Source organism: Meriones unguiculatus, chromosome 16 (assembly GCF_030254825.1).
Source record: "Meriones unguiculatus strain TT.TT164.6M chromosome 16, Bangor_MerUng_6.1, whole genome shotgun sequence".
Lineage (NCBI taxonomy): Eukaryota > Metazoa > Chordata > Mammalia > Rodentia > Muridae > Meriones > Meriones unguiculatus.
This window is the reverse complement of record NC_083363.1, coordinates 38,980,523-38,986,522: the sequence shown is the minus strand read 5'-3', so window position 1 is coordinate 38,986,522 and position 6,000 is coordinate 38,980,523.

The window sequence follows — 6,000 nt, the reverse complement described above, 5'->3', positions numbered from 1 at the left end:
TTTAAGTATAGGTTTTTATGTTTACTCTCTCTGCTACCTGCCATGTCCACATGCTTTTAATGCTGTCAGTAAAGTGAGCATCCTTATTAGTCTTTTTCTTACAAGAAATTACTGTCTTAAAAAAAAAGAAAAAAAAAACCTAGCTCTTCTGGCAGCCAGATGTTTCCAGCTGTTCACCGGCTGGGGTGGGCAGCCTCTGTTACATTGCAAGGAAGGGTCTACGGGGTCAGCCCATGATCTAATTTAACTAGGGTTCTCGCCCTCCTTCAGAGAAGTGACTTGCACGACATTATGCCAGAGCTAGAAGCAGGACCTGGGTTCCTGACTTAGTTTACATACAAAGTCAGGTCAGTGGACTTATGGGTCCCCCTAGAGGGGTGCAGCCTGTTGGTACCACCCTAAGCAGAAAGTGGCCAAGGAAGTTTTCTGCACTGGCAAGCTCTGTGCTTCCACACTTGACTTTCAGATGGGCAAAATATTTAGTTTCCTTCCTAACTGGCTGCAGGACAAATCAGACTCTCACCGTGAGGACCACTTACTACGCTGTGGAGAATCTGACATTTTTCAAATGACATTTATAAATTTTGGTCTAGGCACATGGCTGAGTGGAATAGGGTGCTTAACTGGACAAACACGAGGACCCAGGTGAAAACGCTGGGTGTAATCCAGGCTTGTAATCCCATCACTGTGGCAGCAGAGACAGGAGGATTTCTGGAGCACACTGTCCAGCTAGTTTAGCCAAAGGGTGTGCTCCAGGCCAAAGAGAGAGCCTGGCTCAAAGAAAGTGGATGGTATTCATGAACACTCACGAACATGCACACACACAAACTTAAAAATGAAATCCAGGAATCATCTGGTCAGAACAAGACAGAATAGACACGTGTGGTCTCATTCCTCCACAGCGAACGCAAATATAGCCCTGGAACTGGAGCAAAGACCTTGAGAGGTGGTAACGGTGGTGCTCGGTAGGGACGCACAGGATAGATGCAGAGCACAGTAGCAAGGCATCACATATCCCTCACCCATTAGAAGGCAGCAGGTGGTCTCTGTTCCCAAAGCCCAGCCTAGAAAGATGGCAGCCCAACTGGGCTTCTTCCTGGGAGTGAAGAGGAGCCTCTGTGCCTACATCAGGTAAGACAATCTCACTGGGCCCAGCTGGGGACATGGTTAAATTAGCAGCCAGGAGAAGTGTTTTCATTCCCCCCCTCAGCACTAAGGCCCTTCTGAGAGATGTGGCAAGCACAGCTTGTAAGAGGCCCAACCTTTACATCCTGTCCTCATAGGATTAAGACACTTCCCCACTCAGGCACAGGGGTGAGCAGAACAGTCACACAAAATTGCTGACGATGACCTGGTCTATGAACCCGTGAATATATGTGCAGGGATGAACTTTAGAATCTCCTGTCCCTCCTCCAAGTGACAGCCAGCAAGCAGCTCACTGGGGAAATTCTTCCTTCCTCTGCAGTGACTCTTAGCAGCACGCAGTCCAAGCACACCAAATCCCTGCCACAAAGGCTGACCCTGACCCAGAGCTGCATGCTAAATCTGTAATCTGTATGTGGTGATTTCTTGCTAAGATGAAATGAAAGACAAACTCAGGCTCTTCAATAAGGTAAGGAAAAGAAAGAACAGGCATACATATTTGGAAAGAAGAAATAAAATGGTCCCCGTTTTCGGGGAACTTGGTCATGTCCGTAGAAAATCACAAAGAAACAAGTATATCTGGGCACAGGGTCTTTTCTGAGACTGACATTCAACCAAGGACCATGTATGGATATAACCTAGAACCTCCACTCAGATGTAGCCTGTGGTAGCTCAGTAACCAATTGGTTTCCCAAAGTGAGGGGAACAAGGCCTATTTCTAACAGGAACTCAATGACTGGCTCTTTGGTCTCCCCACCCCCGAAGGGAGGAGCAGTCCTGTTAGGCCACAGAGGAGGGCTTTGCAGCCAGTCCTGAAGATACCTGATAAAACAGGATCAGATGAATGGGGAGGAGGTCCCCCCTATCAGTGGACTTGGAAAGGGGCACGGTGGAGATGAGGGAGGGAGGGAGGGACTGGGAGGGAATGAGGGATCGGGACACGGCTGGGATACAGAGTTAATAAAATGTAACTGATAAAAAATAATAATAATAATAAAAAAGAAAAAAAAAGTTAGAAATAATTTGCCCTGAGAAATACCTTTTGTTATTTTCTCAATATGAACCACCTAGTATTTTAAATATTTGTATTCATAAAGTAATAATAAATATTATTGTTTTAAGCTAAAAAAAAGAGTCAGTATAGCAAACTGCAACATCGGGATACCAAGACTGCTTATATTTCTGTATATTAACACCATGTAACAAGACCAGTCATTTTCTGTATATTAACAGCATACAGAAGCAAATTCGAAATGTAGTGTTATTTATAATCACCTCATAAAATGGAATAGATATAAATGTAAATGAACCTATTGAATTTTTATCCTGAAAACAATCAAATGCTGATTGAGGAAATTGAAAGAAACTTCAGAAGATAAGAAAACATATTCTATATTCATAGGTTGCTTGCAACATAAAAAAAGCAAAGCAAAAACAAACAAACAAAATGGTCAGGTCACCCAGAATTAATGTAGCTCTTGATCATCTAACTCTCAGGGGAGCTCTTTAGAGACACGCACAAGCTTATCCCAACATTTATGTGCAAAGGCACAGGCCCTGGGAGAGTTAAAGCTACCAGAAAGAGACAAGTGAGAATTATCCTACCTGATACCCAATCCTACTCTCTCAATGTGATAATCAGTGCAGCACTGATTGGCAGAGAGTGGGACACAGGGCTTAAGGAACGCTAGAGAGCTGGAAGTATGTTCATGTAAACACTCTTGTGACTTTGACAAAGGTCCCAAAGCTTTGAAGGGAGGGAAGACTTTACAAGGAGGGTACCGAGGTAACTGAGCATCCAAAGGCAAAAACAAACAAACAACAACAAAAACACCAAACCTCATAATCTTATGTAAACCATAGTTCAAAACCAAGCCTGCAGACGTGGCTTTGTGTGTAAAGGCACCCACCTCCAGCCCTGACATCCTGACATCCTGAGTCGGATCTCCAGCAGCCCTCCCTATAAGCTGTCCTCTGGCCTCCGTGTGCTTGCTGTAGAATGCATGCACCCGTCCACCCACTAACAATGAGCACAACTTCTTTCAAATAAAAAATAGTTCGAAATGGAAGGCACCCTTAAACAAAGAAAAAAGTAGAAAAATTTCAGAACCTAAAACAAGACAGAGTTCTTAAAACTTGTCAGCAAAGTACACACTGGGGACTGAGAGTGTAGGTCAGCTGTAGAGTGCTTCCTTAGCATGCAAGAGGCCACTAGGTGTAGTACCCACTAGAGAGACAGAGACAGACAGACAAACACACACACACAGACACACAGACGTCGGGGAATGAGACTGTGAACTGGGAAGTTGACACTTACTTGAAATCATCTATATTGTCTTTCTGTGAAAGCCCGTGAGAAGAGAACAAAGCCTAGAGAGGAAAGTCCTTATCAACAAGAAACTCCCACATTTAATTCTGAAGCAGGCACATTTATGGCTACTTTTCACCAAAGACCAAATGGGGCAAACATGTTTGTGCAAAGGCTTTCCACCAGTGGCCACTGGGCGGTGCAAATTGAAACCACAGAAAATGCAACAGTATCTATTAGAATTGCTTAATTTTTTAAAAATAGTGTGTCATCAAAAGCTATGGGGATGTGTAGCAACTAGCTCACCCATTTTCTCCTGGGGATGTAAGCAGAGACACACTCTGGAAAAGAGCAGTTTTTAGAAACCCAAACATGTGTCCCAGTGTGTAGCCATCTGAGGTGTTTATCCCAAAGGAATGAAAAACACCTTCACAGAAGCCAACCTGTACACAATATTCATACTGGCTTTATGTTAATAGCCAAACTCTGGAACTGACTATTCTTCAAAGTGTTGGATAAACAGCGCTTTAAGAATAAAAACAGTAGCAATAAGAAGTTTGTTGGGATTTATGATGGATTGGGTGCATCTTGAGGAGTGATGCTGACTGCAAAGTCTAGCCCTCTGAAGTTACGCAGATGACACTGTAAAAATAACATCGTCTTAGAATCAGAGGGTGAATATTAAAAGACAGTGCAAAGGGATGCTTGTGTTGGAAGTGTATTGTAGCTAGCGCCAGCTGCCGTAGGTGTACTATGTCCCAGCTCTGGAGGTCCAAAGTCCCAGAGCACTTTCAAATGAGTTCTCTTCCTGGCCTGCAGATGGCCAACTCCCCAAAGCCAAAGGCAGACAGTGGTTGCAAAGGGGAAGGCTCTGTTCTGTCTCCTCCTCTAAAAGACACTGATCCCATTGTGAGAGCGCCATCTAGTGTCACTGAAACTTTCAAAGCCATTTGCTAAATCAATCAATCAATCAATCAATCAATCAATCACATGGGAGGCAAAGGCTTCAAGACAGGAATTCTGAGGGGGACACAAATTGGTTTTTCAATAATCAGACTAATCTTGTTTTGTGTAGTTATTTCAGGTACTACTGAGTTATAAACAAGAGTGGTTGGAAACTTTCAAGTTCCTAATTAACTGTAGGCCTGTAAGTCATTATGTCATTAAGGGCACAAAACAATGATTCCACTAAAAGTTAGATAAAGGGGAACAGTAGGTAGATGATATCAATGTCACTCTGTTGGCAACAGTAAACTGCAATTTATTGTTCTGAATCATCAATTCCACCATTGTTAGTGAAGAGTTCCCTGATTTACTGTTAGGTGTAAAGACTGTAACCAGTGAGAGTGAGGGGATCAGGAATCCCTGCTGAGGATGGGAGTCTGGTTCCCAGCACCCATATCTGTTGACTCATAACCACATGTAAATCCAGATGTAGGGTTTCCAGCAGCATTTACTTGCCTGGACAGACCCAACTCAGACACACATAATCACAAAATTAGGAGGAGTAATGGCACGCACCAACATTTATAGGAGCTTGCCATTTCCCTGCTAAGATTCTAAGTACATTGCATAAAGTGACTTTAATTCTTGCAACAGCCACATGGATTCCTACTGCTCTTACTCCACCTTATACATGAGGGTGCGAACAGGGAAGCTAAGTCACCTGTCTAAGATTAGCTAGCTACTAATGGACTCAGAAAACGGCCATTTACTCCTTAACATGTGCTACATCCTTCAGGTAAGCAAACGCCGTGAGTTCAGAGTTCTCTATTTTTGAACTTAGAACATTCAGTATTTCATCATGTAGAGGACTGTCAGTAGCTTTTCTACTTGGTTTGGTTCGTAGGTGCTACTTAATAGTTTCAGGACTTTCCTCTTTGTTCCAAGTTTCATCCTTTTGTTTAAATAAATGATGAGTTTTGGCAAATTCGTTTCTAATCTTTTTGCTCTGTTAATATGAAGTATAACAGATTAACTTTTAATTTTGTGTGTGTGGAGGGTGGTGGGGAGTGCCTGCGTGTACGAGAGTGCAGAAGCACACAGCCAGAAGAGGCCATCTACAGGCAGTTGTGAGCCTGTATGGGTTCAGGTACAGGGAATCAAACTCGGGTCTTCTTCAAGAGGAGCAAGGCTCTTATCACTGATGCATCTCTCCAGCTCCAACAGACTGATTTTAAATAATCAAAATAACGTTGCACTACTATAAAAAAAACACTTATTAAGTACATCATCTTTTGCAACACTGAATTCGCAGATTTTTCTTCATAAAGAATGATACTTTTTTTTCAGACCTTCATATACTTTTGGTTCCTTACTCCATTTTCTACAAGTCTGAATAAAACTGATACTATTTCTCATAGGCTTAATGAAACCACTTGGTCTAGGAGTTTCCTCTCTGGAAACCTTTTTAATGACTTCTGATTTCCATAGAGGCAGTTAAGACTTCCTTTTTGACTTTGTGTTAATTTTGATCTTTTTTTTTTTTCAAGAATCTGTCCATGTTATCTAAATCGTAAAACTCATTGGCATCTTTTTGCTAACTGAAG